Raw genomic sequence first — 21,170 nt, 5'->3', positions numbered from 1 at the left:
GATAAAAAGCAATCTCTTTCAACCGCCAAACCTCTCAGGGGACCATCTGCAACTGTTTGGCACCATTTTTGAATGAATGGGAAATAGTCAGATTTTTGCTGAAATTGTGACCCCGGGGCTTAGGGATTTTTTCAAAAAAATCTTTTTCTGCCGGTTATGTTGTTGAGGGCTGATTTTTTGTCCTGTGATAAAAAGCCTTCTGTTTCGACCGCCAAACCTCTCAGGGGAGCATTTCCAACCGTTTGGCACCATTTTGGAGTGTATTGCCAAAAGTCAGATTTTTGCTGAAATTGTGATCCCGGGACTTAGGGATTTTTTCAAAAAAATCTTTTTCCGCCGGTTAAGTTTTTGAGGGCTGATTTCTTGTCCTGTGATAAAAAGCCTTCTATTTCGAACGCCAAACCTCTCAGGGGAGCATTTGCAACCGTTTGGCACCATTTTTGAATGAATGGGAAAAAGTCAGAATTTGATGAAATTGTGACCCCGGGGCTTAGGCATTTTTTCAATAAAATCTTTTTCCGCTGGTTATGTTGTTGAGGGCTGATTTCTTGTCCTGTGATAAAAAGCCTTCTATTTCGACCGCCAAACCTTTTAGGGGAGAATTTGCAACCGTTTGGCACCATTTTTGAATGAATTGCCAAAAGTCAGATTTTTGCTGAAATTGTGACCCCGGGGCTTAGGGATTTTTTCAAAAAAATCTTTTTCCGCCGGATAAATTTTCAAGGGCTGATTTCTTGTCCTGTGATAAAAAGCTTCTGTTTCGACCGCCAAACCTCTCAGGGGAGCATTTGAAACCGTTTGGCACCATTTTTGAATGAATGGGAAAAAGTCAGATTTTTGCTGAAATTGTGACCCCGGGGCTTGGGGATTTTTACAATAAAATCTTTTTCCGCCGGTTAAGTTTTCGAGGGCAGATTTGTTGTCCTGTGATAAAAAGCCTTCTGTTTTGACCGTCAAACCTCTCAGGGGAGCATTTGCAACAGTTTGGCACCATCTTTGAATGAATTGGAAAAAGTCAGATTTTTGCTGAAATTGTGACCCCGGGGCTTAGGGATTTTTTCAATAAAATCTTTTTCCGCTGGTTATGTTGTTGAGGGCTGATTTCTTGTCCTGTGATAAAAAGCCTTCTGTTTCGACCGCCAAACCTCTCAGGGGAGCATTTGCAACCGTTTGGCACCATTTTGGTGTGTATTGCCAAAAGTCAGATTTTTGCTGAAATTGTGATCCCGGAGCTTAGGGATTTTTTCAGTAAAATCTTTTTCCGCTGGTCATGTTGTTGAGGGCTGATTTCTTGTCCTGTGATAAAAAGCCTTCTGTTTCGACCGCTAAACTTCTCAGGGGAGCATGTGCAACCGTTTGGCACCATTTTTGAATGAATTGTAAAAAGTCAGATTTTTGCTGAAATTGTGACCCCGGGGCTTAGGGATTTTTTCAATAAAATCTTTTTCCGCTGGTTATGTTGTTGAGGGCTGATTTCTTGTCCTGTGATAAAAAGCCTTCTATTTCGACCGCCAAACCTTTTAGGGGAGAATTTGCAACCGTTTGGCACCATTTTTGAATGAATTGGAAAAAGTCAGATTTTTGCTGAAATTGTGACCCCGGGGCTTAGGGATTTTTTCAAAAAATCTTTTTCTGCCGGTTAAGTTGTTGAGGGCTGATTTCTTGTCCTGTGATAAAAAGCTTCTGTTTCGACCGCCAAACCTCTCAGGGGAGCATGTGGAACCGTTTGGCACCATATTTGAATGAATGGGAAAAAGTCAGATTTTTGCTGAAATTGTGACCCCGGGGCTTAGGGAATTTTTAAATAAAATCTTTTTCCACTGGTTATGTTGTTGAGGGCTGATTTCTTGTCCTGTGATAAAAAGCCTTCTGTTTCGACCGCCAAACCTCTCAGGGGAGCATTTGCAACCGTTTGGCACCATTTTGGTGTGTATTGCCAAAAGTCAGATTTTTGCTGAAATTGTGATCCCGGAGCTTAGGGATTTTTTCAGTAAAATCTTTTTCCGCTGGTTATGTTGTTGAGGGCTGATTTCTTGTCCTGTGATAAAAAGCCTTCTGTTTCGACCGCTAAACTTCTCAGGGGAGCATGTGCAACCGTTTGGCACCATTTTTGAATGAATTGTAAAAAGTCAGATTTTTGCTGAAATTGTGACCCCGGGGCTTAGGGATTTTTTCAATAAAATCTTTTTCCGCTGGTTATGTTGTTGAGGGCTGATTTCTTGTCCTGTGATAAAAAGCCTTCTATTTCGACCGCCAAACCTTTTAGGGGAGAATTTGCAACCGTTTGGCACCATTTTTGAATGAATTGGAAAAAGTCAGATTTTTGCTGAAATTGTGACCCCGGGGCTTAGGGATTTTTTCAAAAAATCTTTTTCTGCCGGTTAAGTTGTTGAGGGCTGATTTCTTGTCCTGTGATAAAAAGCTTCTGTTTCGACCGCCAAACCTCTCAGGGGAGCATGTGGAACCGTTTGGCACCATTTTTGAATGAATTGGAACAGGTCAGATTTTTGCTGAAATTGTGACCCCGGGGCTTCGGGATTTTTTCAATAAAATCTTTTTCCGCCGCTTAAGTTGCTGAGGGCTGATTTCTTGTCCTGTGATAAAAAGCTTCTGTTTCGACCGCCAAACCTCTCAGGGGAGCATTTGCAACCGTTTGGCACCATTTTTGAATGAATGGGGAAAAGGCAGATTTTTGATGAAATTGTGACCCCGGGGCTTAGGGATTTTTTCAAAAAAATCTTTTTCTGCCGGTTAAGTTGTTGAGGGCTGATTTCTTGTCCTGTGATAAAAAGCTTCTGTTTCGACCGCCAAACCTCTCAGGGGAGCATGTGGAACCGTTTGGCACCATTTTTGAATGAAGTGGAAAAAGTCAGATTTTTGCTGAAATTGTGACCCCGGGGCTTAGGGATTTTTTCAAAAAAATCTTTTTCTGCTGGTTATGTTGTTGAGGGCTGATTTCTTGTCCTGTGATAAAAAGCCTTCTGTTTCAACCGCTAAACTTCTCAGGGGAGCATTTGCAACCGTTTGGCACCATTTTTGAATGAATGGGGAAAAGTCAGATTTTTGCTGAAATTGTGACCCCGGGGCTTAGGGATTTTTTCAAAAAATCTTTTGCTGCCGGTTAAGTTGTTCAGGGCTGATTTTTTGTCCTGTGATAAAAAGCCTTCTGTTTCGACCGCCAAACCTCTCAGGGGAGCATTTGCAACCGTTTGGCACCATTTTGGTGTGTATTGCCAAAAGTCAGATTTTTGCTGAAATTGTGATCCCTGGGCTTAGGGATTTTTTCAAAAAAATCTTTTTCCGCCGCTTAAGTTGCTGAGGGCTGATTTCTTGTCCTGTGATAAAAAGCTTCTGTTTCGACCGCCAAACCTCTCAGGGGAGCATTTGCAACCGTTTGGCACCATTTTTGAATGAATGGGGAAAAGGCAGATTTTTGATGAAATTGTGACCCCGGGGCTTAGGGATTTTTTCAATAAAATCTTTTTCCGCCGCTTAAGTTGCTGAGGGCTGATTTCTTGTCCTGTGATAAAAAGCCTTCTGTTTCGACCGCCAAACCTCGCAGGGGAGCATTTGCAACCGTTTGGCACCATCTTTGAATGAATTGGAAAAAGTCAGATTTTTGCTGAAATTGTGACCCCGGGGCTTAGGGATGTTTTCAAAAAATCTTTTTCTGCCGGTTATGTTGTTGAGGGCTGATTTCTTGTCCTGTGATAAAAAGCCTTTTGTTTCGAGCGCTAAACTTCTCAGGGGAGCATTTGCAACCGTTTGGCACCATTTTTGAATGAATGGGGAAAAGTCAGATTTTTGCTGAAATTGTGACCCCGGGGCTTAGGGAGTTTTTCAATAAAATCTTTTTCCGCTGGTTATGTTGTTGAGGGCTGATTTCTGGTCCTGTGATAAAAAGCCTTCTGTTTCGACCGCCAAACCTCTCAGGGGAGCATTTGCAACCGTTTGGCACCATTTTTGAATGAAATGGAAAAAGTCAGATTTTTGCTGAAATTGTGACCCCGGGGCTTAGGCATTTTTTCAAAAAATCTTTTTCTGCCGGTTAAGTTGTTGAGGGCTGATTTTTTGTCCTATGATAAAAAGCCTTCTGTTTCGACCGACAAACCTCTCAGGGGAGCATTTGAAACCGTTTGGCACCATTTTTGAATGAATTGGAAAAAGTCAGATTTTTGCTGAAATTGTGACCCCGGGGCTTAGGGTTTTTTTCAATAAAATCTTTTTCTGCCGGTTATGTTGTTGCGGGCTGATTTCTTGTCCTGTGATAAAAAGCCTTCTGTTTGGACTGCCAAACCTCTCAGGGGAGCATTTGCAACCGTTTGGCACCATTTTTGAATGAATTGGAAAAAGTCAGATTTTTGCTGCAATTGTGACCCCGGGGCTTAGGCATTTTTTCAATAAAATCTTTTTCTGCCGGTTAAGTTGTTGAGGGCTGATTTCTTGTCCTGTGATGAAAAGCCTTCTATTTCGAACGCCAAACCTCTCAGGGGAGCATTTGCAACCGTTTGGCACCATTTTTGAATGAATGGGAAAAAGTCAGAATTTGCTGAAATTGTGACCCCGGGGCTTAGGGATTTTTTCAATAAAATCTTTTTCCGCTGGTTATGTTGTTGAGGGCTGATTTTTTGTCCTGTGATAAAAAGCTTCTGTTTCGACCGCCAAACCTCTCAGGGGAGCATGTGCAACAGTTTGGCACCATATTTGAATGAATGGGAAAAAGTCAGATTTTTGCTGAAATTGTGACCCCGGGGCTTGGGGAATTTTTCAATAAAATCTTTTTCCGCTGGTTATGTTGTTGACGGCTGATTTCTTGTCCTGTGATAAAAAGCCTTCTGTTTCGACCGCCAAACCTCTCAGGGGAGCATTTGCAACCGTTTGACACCATTTTTGAATGAAATGGAAAAAGTCAGATTTTTGCTGAAATTGTGACCCCGGGGCTTTGGGATTTTTTCAAAAAATCTTTTTCCGCTGGTTATGTTGTTGAGGGCTGATTTCTTGTCCTGTGATAAAAAGCCTTCTGTTTCGACCGCCAAACCTCTCAGGGGAGCATTTGCAACCGTTTGACACCATTTTTGAATGAAATGGAAAAAGTCAGATTTTTGCTGAAATTGTGACCCCGGGGCTTAGGCATTTTTTCAAAAAATCTTTTTCTGCCGGTTAAGTTCTTGAGGGCTGATTTTTTGTCCTATGATAAAAAGCTTTCTGTTTCGACCGACAAACCTCTCAGGGGAGCATTTGAAACCGTTTGGCACCATTTTTGAATGAATTGGAAAAAGTCAGATTTTTGCTGAAATTGTGACCCCGGGGCTTAGGGATTTTTTCAAAAAAATCTTTTTCCGCTGGTTATGTTGTTGAGGGCTGATTTCTTGTCCTGTGATAAAAAGCCTTCTGTTTTGACCGCTAAACTTCTCAGGGGAGCATTTGCAACCGTTTGGCACCATTTTGGTGTGTATTGCCAAAAGTCAGATTTTTGCTGAAATTGTGATCCCGGAGCTTAGGGATTTTTTCAATAAAATCTTTTTCCGCTGGTTATGTTGTTGAGGGCTGATTTCTTATCCTGTGATAAAAAGCAATCTCTTTCAACCGCCAAACCTCTCAGGGGACCATCTGCAACTGTTTGGCACCATTTTTGAATGAATGGGAAATAGTCAGATTTTTGCTGAAATTGTGACCCCGGGGCTTAGGGATTTTTTCAAAAAATCTTTTTCTGCCGGTTAAGTTGTTGAGGGCTGATTTCTTGTCCTGTGATAAAAAGCTTCTGTTTCGACCGCCAAACCTCTCAGGGGAGCATGTGGAACCGTTTGGCAGCATTTTTGAATGAATGGGAAAAAGTCAGATTTTTGCTGAAATTGTGACCCCGGGGCTTAGGGATTTTTTCAAAAAATCTTTTTCTGCCGGTTAAGTTGTTGAGGGCTGATTTCTTGTCCTGTGATAAAAAGCTTCTGTTTCGACCGCCAAACCTCTCAGGGGAGCATGTGGAACCGTTTGGCAGCATTTTTGAATGAATGGGAAAAAGTCAGATTTTTGCTGAAATTGTGATCCCGGAGCTTAGGGATTTTTTCAATAAAATCTTTTTCCGCTGGTTATGTTGTTGAGGGCAGATTTCTTGTCCTGTGATAAAAAGCCTTCTGTTTCGACCGCCAAACCTCTCAGGGGAGCATTTGCAACCGCTTGGCACCATTTTTGAATGAATTGCCAAAAGTCAGATTTTTGCTGAAATTGTGACCCCGGGGCTTAGGGATTTTTTCAAAAAATATTTTTCTGCCGTTTAAGTTGTTGAGGGCTGATTTTTTGTCCTGTGATAAAAAGCCTTCTGTTTCGACCCCCAAACCTCTCAGGGGAGCATTTGCAACCGTTTGGCACCATTTTTGAATGAATTGGAACAGGACAGATTTTTGCTGAAATAGTGACCCCGGGGCTTAGGGATTTTTTCAATAAAATCTTTTTCCGCCGCTTAAGTTGCTGAGGGCTGATTTCTTGTCCTGTGATAAAAAGCTTCTGTTTCGACCGCCAAACCTCTCAGGGGAGCATTTGCAACCGTTTGGCACCATTTTTGAATGAATGGGGAAAAGGCAGATTTTTGATGAAATTGTGACCCCGGGGCTTAGGGGTTTTTTCAATAAAATCATTTTCCGCTGGTTATGTTGTTGAGGGCTGATTTCTTGTCCTGTGATAAAAAGCAATCTCTTTCAACCGCCAAACCTCTCAGGGGACCATTTGCAACCGTTTGGCACCATCTTTGAATGAATTGGAAAAAGTCAGAATTTTGCTGAAATTGTGACCCCGGGGCTTAGGGATTTTTTCAAAAAATCTTTTTCTGCCGGTTATGTTGTTGAGGGCTGATTTCTTGTCCTGTGATAAAAAGCCTTTTGTTTCGAGCGCTAAACTTCTCAGGGGAGCATGTGCAACCGTTTGGCACCATTTTTGAATGAATGGGGAAAAGTCAGATTTTTGATGAAATTGTGACCCCGGGGCTTAGGGATTTTTTCAATAAAATCTTTTTCCGCTGGTTATGTTGTTGAGGGCTGATTTCTTGTCCTGTGATAAAAAGCCTTCTGTTTCGACCGCCAAACCTCTCAGGGGAGCATTTGCAACCGTTTGGCACCATTTTGGTGTGTATTGCCAAAAGTCAGATTTTTGCTAAAATTGTGATCCCGGGGCTTAGGGATTTTTTCAAAAAAATCTTTTTCTGCCGGTTAAGTTGTTGAGGGCTGATTTCTTGTCCTGTGATAAAAAGCCTTCTATTTCGAACGCCAAACCTCTCAGGGGAGCATTTGCAACCGTTTGGCACCATTTTTGAATGAATGGGAAAAAGTCAGAATTTGCTGAAATTGTGACCCCGGGGCTTAGGGATTTTTTCAATAAAATCTTTTTCTGCCGGTTATGTTGTTGAGGGCTGATTTCTTGTCCTGTGATAAAAAGCCTTCTGTTTCGACCGCTAAACTTCTCAGGGGAGCATTTGCAACCGTTTGGCACCATTTTTGCTGAAATTGTGACCCCGGGGCTTAGGGATTTTTTCAAAAAATCTTTTGCTGCCGGTTAAGTTGTTGAGGGCTGATTTTTTGTCCTGTGATAAAAAGCCTTCTGTTTCGACCGCCAAACCTCTCAGGGGAGCATTTGCAACCGTTTGGCACCATTTTGGAGTGTATTGCCAAAAGTCAGATTTTTGCTGAAATTGTGATCCCGGGGCTTAGGGATTTTTTCAAAAAAATCTTTTTCCGCCGGTTAAGTTTTTGAGGGCTGATTTCTTGTCCTGTGATAAAAAGCCTTCTATTTCGAACGCCAAACCTCTCAGGGGAGCATTTGCAACCGTTTGGCACCATTTTTGAATGAATGGGAAAAAGTCAGAATTTGATGAAATTGTGACTCCGGGGCTTAGGCATTTTTTCAATAAAATCTTTTTCCGCTGGTTATGTTGTTGAGGGCTGATTTCTTGTCCTGTGATAAAAAGCCTTCTATTTCGACCGCCAAACCTTTTAGGGGAGAATTTGCAACCGTTTGGCACCATTTTTGAATGAATTGCCAAAAGTCAGATTTTTGCTGAAATTGTGACCCCGGGGCTTAGGGATTTTTTCAAAAAAATCTTTTTCCGCCGGATAAATTTTCAAGGGCTGATTTCTTGTCCTGTGATAAAAAGCTTCTGTTTCGACCGCCAAACCTCTCAGGGGAGTATTTGAAACCGTTTGGCACCATTTTTGAATGAATGGGAAAAAGTCAGATTTTTGCTGAAATTGTGACCCCGGGGCTTAGGGATTTTTTCAAAAAATCTTTTTCTGCCGGTTATGTTGTTGAGGGCTGATTTCTTGTCCTGTGATAAAAAGCCTTTTGTTTCGAGCGCTAAACTTCTCAGGGGAGCATTTGCAACCGTTTGGCACCATTTTGGTGTGTATTGCCAAAAGTCAGATTTTTGCTGCAATTGTGACCCCGGGGCTTAGGGATTTTTTCAAAAAAATCTTTTTCCGCCGGATAAAATTTCAAGGGCTGATTTCTTGTCCTGTGATAAAAAGCTTCTGTTTCGACCGCCAAACCTCTCAGGGGAGCATTTGAAACCGTTTGGCACCATTTTTGAATGAATGTGAAAAAGTCAGATTTTTGCTGAAATTGTGACCCCGGGGCTTAGGGATTTTTTCAAAAAATCTTTTTCTGCCGGTTAAGTTGTTGAGGGCTGATTTCTTGTCCTGTGATAAAAAGCCTTCTGTTTCGACCGCCAAACCTCTCAGGGGAGCATTTGCAACCGTTTGGCACCATTTTTGAATGAATGGGAAAAAGTCAGATTTTTGCTGAAATTGTGACCCCGGGGGTTAGGGAATTTTTCAATAAAATCTTTTTCCGCTGGTTATGTTGTTGAGGGCTGATTTCTTGTCCTGTGATAAAAAGCCTTCTGTTTCGACCGCCAAACCTCTCAGGGGAGCATTTGCAACCGTTTGACACCATTTTTGAATGAAATGGAAAAAGTCAGATTTTTGCTGAAATTGTGACCCCGGGGCTTTGGGATTTTTTCAAAAAATCTTTTTCTGCCGGTTAAGTTCTTGAGGGCTGATTTTTTGTCCTATGATAAAAAGCTTTCTGTTTCGACCGACAAACCTCTCAGGGGAGCATTTGAAACCGTTTGGCACCATTTTTGAATGAATTGGAAAAAGTCAGATTTTTGCTGAAATTGTGACCCCGGGGCTTAGGGATTTTTTCAAAAAAATCTTTTTCCGCTGGTTATGTTGTTGAGGGCTGATTTCTTGTCCTGTGATAAAAAGCCTTCTGTTTTGACCGCTAAACTTCTCAGGGGAGCATTTGCAACCGTTTGGCACCATTTTTGAATGAATGGGGAAAAGTCAGATTTTTGCTGAAATTGTGACCCCGGGGCTTAGGGATTTTTTCAAAATATCTTTTGCTGCCGGTTAAGTTGTTGAGGGCTGATTTTTTGTCCTGTGATAAAAAGCCTTCTGTTTCGACCGCCAAACCTCTCAGGGGAGAATTTGCAACCGTTTGGCACCATTTTTGAATGAATTGCCAAAAGTCAGATTTTTGCTGAAATTGTGACTCCGGGGCTTAGGGATTTTTTCAATAAAATCTTTTTCCGCTGGTTATGTTGTTGAGGGCTGATTTCATGTCCTGTGATAAAAAGCTTCTGTTTCGACCGCCAAACCTCTCAGGGGAGCATTTGCAACGGTTTGGCACCATTTTTGAATGAATTGGAAAAAGTCAGATTTTTGCTGCAATTGTGACCCCCGGGGCTTAGGGATTTTTTCAAAAAAATCTTTTTCCGCCGGATAAGTTTTCAAGGGCTGATTTCTTGTCCTGTGATAAAAAGCTTCTGTTTCGACCGCCAAACCTCTCAGGGGAGCATTTGCAACCGTTTGGCACCATTTTTGAATGAATTGGAACAGGTCAGATTTTTGCTGAAATTATGACCCCGGGGCTTAGGGATTTTTTCAATAAAATCCTTTTCCGCCGGATAAGCTTTCGAGGGCAGATTTCTTGTCCTGTGATAAAAAGCCTTCTGTTTCGACCGCCAAACCTCTCAGGGGAGCATTTGCAACCGTTTGGCACCATTTTTGAATGAATTGGAACAGGTCAGATTTTTGCTGAAATTATGACCCCGGGGCTTAGGGATTTTTTCAATAAAATCTTTTTCCGCCGGTTAAGTTGTTGAGGGCTGATTTCTTGTCCTTTGATAAAAAGCCTTCTGTTTCGAACGCCAAACCTCTCAGGGGAGCATTTGCAACCGTTTGGCACCATTTTTGAATGAAGTGGAAAAAGTCAGGTTTTTGCTGAAATTGTGACCCCGGGGCTTAGGGATTTTTTCAAAAAAATCTTTTTCTGCTGGTTATGTTGTTGAGGGCTGATTTCTTGTCCTGTGATGAAAAGCCTTCTGTTTCGACCGCTAAACTTCTCAGGGGAGCATTTGCAACCGTTTGGCACCATTTTTGAATGAATGGGGAAAAGTCAGATTTTTGCTGAAATTGTGACCCCGGGGCTTAGGGATTTTTTCAAAATATCTTTTGCTGCCGGTTAAGTTGTTGAGGGCTGATTTTTTGTCCTGTGATAAAAAGCCTTCTGTTTCGACCGCCAAACGTTTTAGGGGAGAATTTGCAACCGTTTGGCACCATTTTTGAATGAATTGCCAAAAGTCAGATTTTTGCTGAAATTGTGACTCTGGGGCTTAGGGATTTTTTCAAAATATCTTTTGCTGCCGGTTAAGTTGTTGAGGGCTGATTTTTTGTCCTGTGATAAAAAGCCTTCTGTTTCGACCGCCAAACCTTTTAGGGGAGAATTTGCAACCGTTTGGCACCATTTTTGAATGAAGTGGAAAAAGTCAGGTTTTTGCTGAAATTGTGACCCCGGGGCTGAGGGATTTTTTCAAAATATCTTTTGCTGCCGGTTAAGTTGTTGAGGGCTGATTTTTTGTCCTGTGATAAAAAGCCTTCTATTTCGACCGCCAAACCTTTTAGGGGAGAATTTGCAACCGTTTGGCACCATTTTTGAATGAATTGCCAAAAGTAAGTTTTTTCCTGAAATTGTGACTCCGGGGCTTAGGGATTTTTTCAAAAAAATCTTTTTCCGCCGGTTAAGTTGTTGAGGGCTGATTTCTTGTCCTGTGATAAAAAGCCTTCTGTTTCAACCGCCAAACCTCTCAGGGGAGCATTTGCAACCGTTTGGCACCATTTTTGAATGAATTGGAAAAAAAGTAAGATTTTTGCTGAAATTGTGACCCCGGGGCTTAGGGATTTTTTCAATAAAATCTTTTTCCGCTGGTTCTGTTGTTGAGGGCTGATTTCTTATCCTGTGATAAAAAGCAATCTCTTTCAACCGCCAAACCTCTCAGGGGACCATCTGCAACTGTTTGGCACCATTTTTGAATGAATGGGAAATAGTCAGATTTTTGCTGAAATTGTGACCCCGGGGCTTAGGGATTTTTTCAAAAAAATCTTTTTCTGCCGGTTATGTTGTTGAGGGCTGATTTTTTGTCCTGTGATAAAAAGCCTTCTGTTTCGACCGCCAAACCTCTCAGGGGAGCATTTCCAACCGTTTGGCACCATTTTGGAGTGTATTGCCAAAAGTCAGATTTTTGCTGAAATTGTGATCCCGGGACTTAGGGATTTTTTCAAAAAAATCTTTTTCCGCCGGTTAAGTTTTTGAGGGCTGATTTCTTGTCCTGTGATAAAAAGCCTTCTATTTCGAACGCCAAACCTCTCAGGGGAGCATTTGCAACCGTTTGGCACCATTTTTGAATGAATGGGAAAAAGTCAGAATTTGATGAAATTGTGACCCCGGGGCTTAGGCATTTTTTCAATAAAATCTTTTTCCGCTGGTTATGTTGTTGAGGGCTGATTTCTTGTCCTGTGATAAAAAGCCTTCTATTTCGACCGCCAAACCTTTTAGGGGAGAATTTGCAACCGTTTGGCACCATTTTTGAATGAATTGCCAAAAGTCAGATTTTTGCTGAAATTGTGACCCCGGGGCTTAGGGATTTTTTCAAAAAAATCTTTTTCCGCCGGATAAATTTTCAAGGGCTGATTTCTTGTCCTGTGATAAAAAGCTTCTGTTTCGACCGCCAAACCTCTCAGGGGAGCATTTGAAACCGTTTGGCACCATTTTTGAATGAATGGGAAAAAGTCAGATTTTTGCTGAAATTGTGACCCCGGGGCTTGGGGATTTTTACAATAAAATCTTTTTCCGCCGGTTAAGTTTTCGAGGGCAGATTTGTTGTCCTGTGATAAAAAGCCTTCTGTTTTGACCGTCAAACCTCTCAGGGGAGCATTTGCAACAGTTTGGCACCATCTTTGAATGAATTGGAAAAAGTCAGATTTTTGCTGAAATTGTGACCCCGGGGCTTAGGGATTTTTTCAATAAAATCTTTTTCCGCTGGTTATGTTGTTGAGGGCTGATTTCTTGTCCTGTGATAAAAAGCCTTCTGTTTCGACCGCCAAACCTCTCAGGGGAGCATTTGCAACCGTTTGGCACCATTTTGGTGTGTATTGCCAAAAGTCAGATTTTTGCTGAAATTGTGATCCCGGAGCTTAGGGATTTTTTCAGTAAAATCTTTTTCCGCTGGTCATGTTGTTGAGGGCTGATTTCTTGTCCTGTGATAAAAAGCCTTCTGTTTCGACCGCTAAACTTCTCAGGGGAGCATGTGCAACCGTTTGGCACCATTTTTGAATGAATTGTAAAAAGTCAGATTTTTGCTGAAATTGTGACCCCGGGGCTTAGGGATTTTTTCAATAAAATCTTTTTCCGCTGGTTATGTTGTTGAGGGCTGATTTCTTGTCCTGTGATAAAAAGCCTTCTATTTCGACCGCCAAACCTTTTAGGGGAGAATTTGCAACCGTTTGGCACCATTTTTGAATGAATTGGAAAAAGTCAGATTTTTGCTGAAATTGTGACCCCGGGGCTTAGGGATTTTTTCAAAAAATCTTTTTCTGCCGGTTAAGTTGTTGAGGGCTGATTTCTTGTCCTGTGATAAAAAGCTTCTGTTTCGACCGCCAAACCTCTCAGGGGAGCATGTGGAACCGTTTGGCACCATATTTGAATGAATGGGAAAAAGTCAGATTTTTGCTGAAATTGTGACCCCGGGGCTTAGGGAATTTTTAAATAAAATCTTTTTCCACTGGTTATGTTGTTGAGGGCTGATTTCTTGTCCTGTGATAAAAAGCCTTCTGTTTCGACCGCCAAACCTCTCAGGGGAGCATTTGCAACCGTTTGGCACCATTTTGGTGTGTATTGCCAAAAGTCAGATTTTTGCTGAAATTGTGATCCCGGAGCTTAGGGATTTTTTCAGTAAAATCTTTTTCCGCTGGTTATGTTGTTGAGGGCTGATTTCTTGTCCTGTGATAAAAAGCCTTCTGTTTCGACCGCTAAACTTCTCAGGGGAGCATGTGCAACCGTTTGGCACCATTTTTGAATGAATTGTAAAAAGTCAGATTTTTGCTGAAATTGTGACCCCGGGGCTTAGGGATTTTTTCAATAAAATCTTTTTCCGCTGGTTATGTTGTTGAGGGCTGATTTCTTGTCCTGTGATAAAAAGCCTTCTATTTCGACCGCCAAACCTTTTAGGGGAGAATTTGCAACCGTTTGGCACCATTTTTGAATGAATTGGAAAAAGTCAGATTTTTGCTGAAATTGTGACCCCGGGGCTTAGGGATTTTTTCAAAAAATCTTTTTCTGCCGGTTAAGTTGTTGAGGGCTGATTTCTTGTCCTGTGATAAAAAGCTTCTGTTTCGACCGCCAAACCTCTCAGGGGAGCATGTGGAACCGTTTGGCACCATTTTTGAATGAATTGGAACAGGTCAGATTTTTGCTGAAATTGTGACCCCGGGGCTTCGGGATTTTTTCAATAAAATCTTTTTCCGCCGCTTAAGTTGCTGAGGGCTGATTTCTTGTCCTGTGATAAAAAGCTTCTGTTTCGACCGCCAAACCTCTCAGGGGAGCATTTGCAACCGTTTGGCACCATTTTTGAATGAATGGGGAAAAGGCAGATTTTTGATGAAATTGTGACCCCGGGGCTTAGGGATTTTTTCAAAAAAATCTTTTTCTGCCGGTTAAGTTGTTGAGGGCTGATTTCTTGTCCTGTGATAAAAAGCTTCTGTTTCGACCGCCAAACCTCTCAGGGGAGCATGTGGAACCGTTTGGCACCATTTTTGAATGAAGTGGAAAAAGTCAGATTTTTGCTGAAATTGTGACCCCGGGGCTTAGGGATTTTTTCAAAAAAATCTTTTTCTGCTGGTTATGTTGTTGAGGGCTGATTTCTTGTCCTGTGATAAAAAGCCTTCTGTTTCAACCGCTAAACTTCTCAGGGGAGCATTTGCAACCGTTTGGCACCATTTTTGAATGAATGGGGAAAAGTCAGATTTTTGCTGAAATTGTGACCCCGGGGCTTAGGGATTTTTTCAAAAAATCTTTTGCTGCCGGTTAAGTTGTTCAGGGCTGATTTTTTGTCCTGTGATAAAAAGCCTTCTGTTTCGACCGCCAAACCTCTCAGGGGAGCATTTGCAACCGTTTGGCACCATTTTGGTGTGTATTGCCAAAAGTCAGATTTTTGCTGAAATTGTGATCCCTGGGCTTAGGGATTTTTTCAAAAAAATCTTTTTCCGCCGCTTAAGTTGCTGAGGGCTGATTTCTTGTCCTGTGATAAAAAGCTTCTGTTTCGACCGCCAAACCTCTCAGGGGAGCATTTGCAACCGTTTGGCACCATTTTTGAATGAATGGGGAAAAGGCAGATTTTTGATGAAATTGTGACCCCGGGGCTTAGGGATTTTTTCAATAAAATCTTTTTCCGCCGCTTAAGTTGCTGAGGGCTGATTTCTTGTCCTGTGATAAAAAGCCTTCTGTTTCGACCGCCAAACCTCGCAGGGGAGCATTTGCAACCGTTTGGCACCATCTTTGAATGAATTGGAAAAAGTCAGATTTTTGCTGAAATTGTGACCCCGGGGCTTAGGGATGTTTTCAAAAAATCTTTTTCTGCCGGTTATGTTGTTGAGGGCTGATTTCTTGTCCTGTGATAAAAAGCCTTTTGTTTCGAGCGCTAAACTTCTCAGGGGAGCATTTGCAACCGTTTGGCACCATTTTTGAATGAATGGGGAAAAGTCAGATTTTTGCTGAAATTGTGACCCCGGGGCTTAGGGAGTTTTTCAATAAAATCTTTTTCCGCTGGTTATGTTGTTGAGGGCTGATTTCTGGTCCTGTGATAAAAAGCCTTCTGTTTCGACCGCCAAACCTCTCAGGGGAGCATTTGCAACCGTTTGGCACCATTTTTGAATGAAATGGAAAAAGTCAGATTTTTGCTGAAATTGTGACCCCGGGGCTTAGGCATTTTTTCAAAAAATCTTTTTCTGCCGGTTAAGTTGTTGAGGGCTGATTTTTTGTCCTATGATAAAAAGCCTTCTGTTTCGACCGACAAACCTCTCAGGGGAGCATTTGAAACCGTTTGGCACCATTTTTGAATGAATTGGAAAAAGTCAGATTTTTGCTGAAATTGTGACCCCGGGGCTTAGGGTTTTTTTCAATAAAATCTTTTTCTGCCGGTTATGTTGTTGCGGGCTGATTTCTTGTCCTGTGATAAAAAGCCTTCTGTTTGGACTGCCAAACCTCTCAGGGGAGCATTTGCAACCGTTTGGCACCATTTTTGAATGAATTGGAAAAAGTCAGATTTTTGCTGCAATTGTGACCCCGGGGCTTAGGCATTTTTTCAATAAAATCTTTTTCTGCCGGTTAAGTTGTTGAGGGCTGATTTCTTGTCCTGTGATGAAAAGCCTTCTATTTCGAACGCCAAACCTCTCAGGGGAGCATTTGCAACCGTTTGGCACCATTTTTGAATGAATGGGAAAAAGTCAGAATTTGCTGAAATTGTGACCCCGGGGCTTAGGGATTTTTTCAATAAAATCTTTTTCCGCTGGTTATGTTGTTGAGGGCTGATTTTTTGTCCTGTGATAAAAAGCTTCTGTTTCGACCGCCAAACCTCTCAGGGGAGCATGTGCAACAGTTTGGCACCATATTTGAATGAATGGGAAAAAGTCAGATTTTTGCTGAAATTGTGACCCCGGGGCTTGGGGAATTTTTCAATAAAATCTTTTTCCGCTGGTTATGTTGTTGACGGCTGATTTCTTGTCCTGTGATAAAAAGCCTTCTGTTTCGACCGCCAAACCTCTCAGGGGAGCATTTGCAACCGTTTGACACCATTTTTGAATGAAATGGAAAAAGTCAGATTTTTGCTGAAATTGTGACCCCGGGGCTTTGGGATTTTTTCAAAAAATCTTTTTCCGCTGGTTATGTTGTTGAGGGCTGATTTCTTGTCCTGTGATAAAAAGCCTTCTGTTTCGACCGCCAAACCTCTCAGGGGAGCATTTGCAACCGTTTGACACCATTTTTGAATGAAATGGAAAAAGTCAGATTTTTGCTGAAATTGTGACCCCGGGGCTTAGGCATTTTTTCAAAAAATCTTTTTCTGCCGGTTAAGTTCTTGAGGGCTGATTTTTTGTCCTATGATAAAAAGCTTTCTGTTTCGACCGACAAACCTCTCAGGGGAGCATTTGAAACCGTTTGGCACCATTTTTGAATGAATTGGAAAAAGTCAGATTTTTGCTGAAATTGTGACCCCGGGGCTTAGGGATTTTTTCAAAAAAATCTTTTTCCGCTGGTTATGTTGTTGAGGGCTGATTTCTTGTCCTGTGATAAAAAGCCTTCTGTTTTGACCGCTAAACTTCTCAGGGGAGCATTTGCAACCGTTTGGCACCATTTTGGTGTGTATTGCCAAAAGTCAGATTTTTGCTGAAATTGTGATCCCGGAGCTTAGGGATTTTTTCAATAAAATCTTTTTCCGCTGGTTATGTTGTTGAGGGCTGATTTCTTATCCTGTGATAAAAAGCAATCTCTTTCAACCGCCAAACCTCTCAGGGGACCATCTGCAACTGTTTGGCACCATTTTTGAATGAATGGGAAATAGTCAGATTTTTGCTGAAATTGTGACCCCGGGGCTTAGGGATTTTTTCAAAAAATCTTTTTCTGCCGGTTAAGTTGTTGAGGGCTGATTTCTTGTCCTGTGATAAAAAGCTTCTGTTTCGACCGCCAAACCTCTCAGGGGAGCATGTGGAACCGTTTGGCAGCATTTTTGAATGAATGGGAAAAAGTCAGATTTTTGCTGAAATTGTGACCCCGGGGCTTAGGGATTTTTTCAAAAAATCTTTTTCTGCCGGTTAAGTTGTTGAGGGCTGATTTCTTGTCCTGTGATAAAAAGCTTCTGTTTCGACCGCCAAACCTCTCAGGGGAGCATGTGGAACCGTTTGGCAGCATTTTTGAATGAATGGGAAAAAGTCAGATTTTTGCTGAAATTGTGATCCCGGAGCTTAGGGATTTTTTCAATAAAATCTTTTTCCGCTGGTTATGTTGTTGAGGGCAGATTTCTTGTCCTGTGATAAAAAGCCTTCTGTTTCGACCGCCAAACCTCTCAGGGGAGCATTTGCAACCGCTTGGCACCATTTTTGAATGAATTGCCAAAAGTCAGATTTTTGCTGAAATTGTGACCCCGGGGCTTAGGGATTTTTTCAAAAAATATTTTTCTGCCGTTTAAGTTGTTGAGGGCTGATTTTTTGTCCTGTGATAAAAAGCCTTCTGTTTCGACCCCCAAACCTCTCAGGGGAGCATTTGCAACCGTTTGGCACCATTTTTGAATGAATTGGAACAGGACAGATTTTTGCTGAAATAGTGACCCCGGGGCTTAGGGATTTTTTCAATAAAATCTTTTTCCGCCGCTTAAGTTGCTGAGGGCTGATTTCTTGTCCTGTGATAAAAAGCTTCTGTTTCGACCGCCAAACCTCTCAGGGGAGCATTTGCAACCGTTTGGCACCATTTTTGAATGAATGGGGAAAAGGCAGATTTTTGATGAAATTGTGACCCCGGGGCTTAGGGGTTTTTTCAATAAAATCATTTTCCGCTGGTTATGTTGTTGAGGGCTGATTTCTTGTCCTGTGATAAAAAGCAATCTCTTTCAACCGCCAAACCTCTCAGGGGACCATTTGCAACCGTTTGGCACCATCTTTGAATGAATTGGAAAAAGTCAGAATTTTGCTGAAATTGTGACCCCGGGGCTTAGGGATTTTTTCAAAAAATCTTTTTCTGCCGGTTATGTTGTTGAGGGCTGATTTCTTGTCCTGTGATAAAAAGCCTTTTGTTTCGAGCGCTAAACTTCTCAGGGGAGCATGTGCAACCGTTTGGCACCATTTTTGAATGAATGGGGAAAAGTCAGATTTTTGATGAAATTGTGACCCCGGGGCTTAGGGATTTTTTCAATAAAATCTTTTTCCGCTGGTTATGTTGTTGAGGGCTGATTTCTTGTCCTGTGATAAAAAGCCTTCTGTTTCGACCGCCAAACCTCTCAGGGGAGCATTTGCAACCGTTTGGCACCATTTTGGTGTGTATTGCCAAAAGTCAGATTTTTGCTAAAATTGTGATCCCGGGGCTTAGGGATTTTTTCAAAAAAATCTTTTTCTGCCGGTTAAGTTGTTGAGGGCTGATTTCTTGTCCTGTGAGAAAAAGCCTTCTATTTCGAACGCCAAACCTCTCAGGGGAGCATTTGCAACCGTTTGGCACCATTTTTGAATGAATGGGAAAAAGTCAGAATTTGCTGAAATTGTGACCCCGAGGCTTAGGGATTTTTTCAATAAAATCTTTTTCTGCCGGTTATGTTGTTGAGGGCTGATTTCTTGTCCTGTGATAAAAAGCCTTCTGTTTCGACCGCTAAACTTCTCAGGGGAGCATTTGCAACCGTTTGGCACCATTTTTGCTGAAATTGTGACCCCGGGGCTTAGGGATTTTTTCAAAAAATCTTTTGCTGCCGGTTAAGTTGTTGAGGGCTGATTTTTTGTCCTGTGATAAAAAGCCTTCTGTTTCGACCGCCAAACCTCTCAGGGGAGCATTTGCAACCGTTTGGCACCATTTTGGAGTGTATTGCCAAAAGTCAGATTTTTGCTGAAATTGTGATCCCGGGGCTTAGGGATTTTTTCAAAAAAATCTTTTTCCGCCGGTTAAGTTTTTGAGGGCTGATTTCTTGTCCTGTGATAAAAAGCCTTCTATTTCGAACGCCAAACCTCTCAGGGGAGCATTTGCAACCGTTTGGCACCATTTTTGAATGAATGGGAAAAAGTCAGAATTTGATGAAATTGTGACTCCGGGGCTTAGGCATTTTTTCAATAAAATCTTTTTCCGCTGGTTATGTTGTTGAGGGCTGATTTCTTGTCCTGTGATAAAAAGCCTTCTATTTCGACCGCCAAACCTTTTAGGGGAGAATTTGCAACCGTTTGGCACCATTTTTGAATGAATTGCCAAAAGTCAGATTTTTGCTGAAATTGTGACCCCGGGGCTTAGGGATTTTTTCAAAAAAATCTTTTTCCGCCGGATAAATTTTCAAGGGCTGATTTCTTGTCCTGTGATAAAAAGCTTCTGTTTCGACCGCCAAACCTCTCAGGGGAGTATTTGAAACCGTTTGGCACCATTTTTGAATGAATGGGAAAAAGTCAGATTTTTGCTGAAATTGTGACCCCGGGGCTTAGGGATTTTTTCAAAAAATCTTTTTCTGCCGGTTATGTTGTTGAGGGCTGATTTCTTGTCCTGTGATAAAAAGCCTTTTGTTTCGAGCGCTAAACTTCTCAGGGGAGCATTTGCAACCGTTTGGCACCATTTTTGAATGAATGGGGAAAAGTCAGATTTTTGATGAAATTGTGACCCCGGGGCTTAGGGATTTTTTCAATAAAATCTTTTTCCGCTGGTTATGTTGTTGAGGGCTGATTTTTTGTCCTGTGATAAAAAGCTTCTGTTTCGACCGCCAAACCTCTCAGGGGAGCATGTGCAACAGTTTGGCACCATATTTGAATGAATGGGAAAAAGTCAGATTTTTGCTGAAATTGTGACCCCGGGGCTTAGGGAATTTTTCAATAAAATCTTTTTCCACTGGTTATGTTGTTGAGGGCTGATTTCTTGTCCTGTGATAAAAAGCCTTCTGTTTCGACCGCCAAACCTCTCAGGGGAGCATTTGCAACCGTTTGACACCATTTTTGAATGAAATGGAAAAAGTCAGATTTTTGCTGAAATTGTGACCCCGGGGCTTTGGGATTTTTTCAAAAAATCTTTTTCCGCTGGTTATGTTGTTGAGGGCTGATTTCTTGTCCTGTGATAAAAAGCCTTCTGTTTCGACCGCCAAACCTCTCAGGGGAGCATTTGCAACCGTTTGACACCATTTTTGAATGAAATGGAAAAAGTCAGATTTTTGCTGAAATTGTGACCCCGGGGCTTTGGGATTTTTTCAAAAAATCTTTTTCTGCCGGTTAAGTTCTTGAGGGCTGATTTTTTGTCCTATGATAAAAAGCTTTCTGTTTCGACCGACAAACCTCTCAGGGGAGCATTTGAAACCGTTTGGCACCATTTTTGAATGAATTGGAAAAAGTCAGATTTTTGCTGAAATTGTGACCCCGGGGCTTAGGGATTTTTTCAAAAAAATCTTTTTCCGCTGGTTATGTTGTTGAGGGCTGATTTCTTGTCCTGTGATAAAAAGCCTTCTGTTTTGACCGCTAAACTTCTCAGGGGAGCATTTGCAACCGTTTGGCACCATTTTTGAATGAATGGGGAAAAGTCAGATTTTTGCTGAAATTGTGACCCCGGGGCTTAGGGATTTTTTCAAAAAATCTTTTGCTGCCGGTTAAGTTGTTGAGGGCTGATTTTTTGTCCTGTGATAAAAAGCCTTCTGTTTCGACCGCCAAACCTCTCAGGGGAGCATTTGCAACCGTTTGGCACCATTTTGGTGTGTATTGCCAAAAGTCAGATTTTTGCTGAAATTGTGATCCCGGAGCTTAGGGATTTTTTCAGTAAAATCTTTTTCCGCTGGTTATGTTGTTGAGGGCTGATTTCTTGTCCTGTGATAAAAAGCCTTCTGTTTCGACCGCTAAACTTCTCAGGGGAGCATGTGCAACCGTTTGGCACCATTTTTGAATGAATTGGAAAAAGTCAGATTTTTGCTGAAATTGTGACCCCGGGGCTTAGGGATTTTTTCAATAAAATCTTTTTCCGCTGGTTATGTTGTTGAGGGCTGATTTCTTGTCCTGTGATAAAAAGCTTCTGTTTCGACCGCCAAACCTCTCAGGGGAGCATGTGGAACCGTTTGGCAGCATTTTTGAATGAATGGGAAAAAG

The sequence above is a fragment of the Podarcis cretensis genome (genome assembly GCF_951804945.1).
Source record: "Podarcis cretensis genome assembly, chromosome: 11".
Classification (NCBI taxonomy): Eukaryota; Metazoa; Chordata; class Lepidosauria; order Squamata; family Lacertidae; genus Podarcis; species Podarcis cretensis.
The sequence above is the reverse complement of the archived record's forward strand: the minus strand, read 5'-3'. Positions refer to the sequence as shown.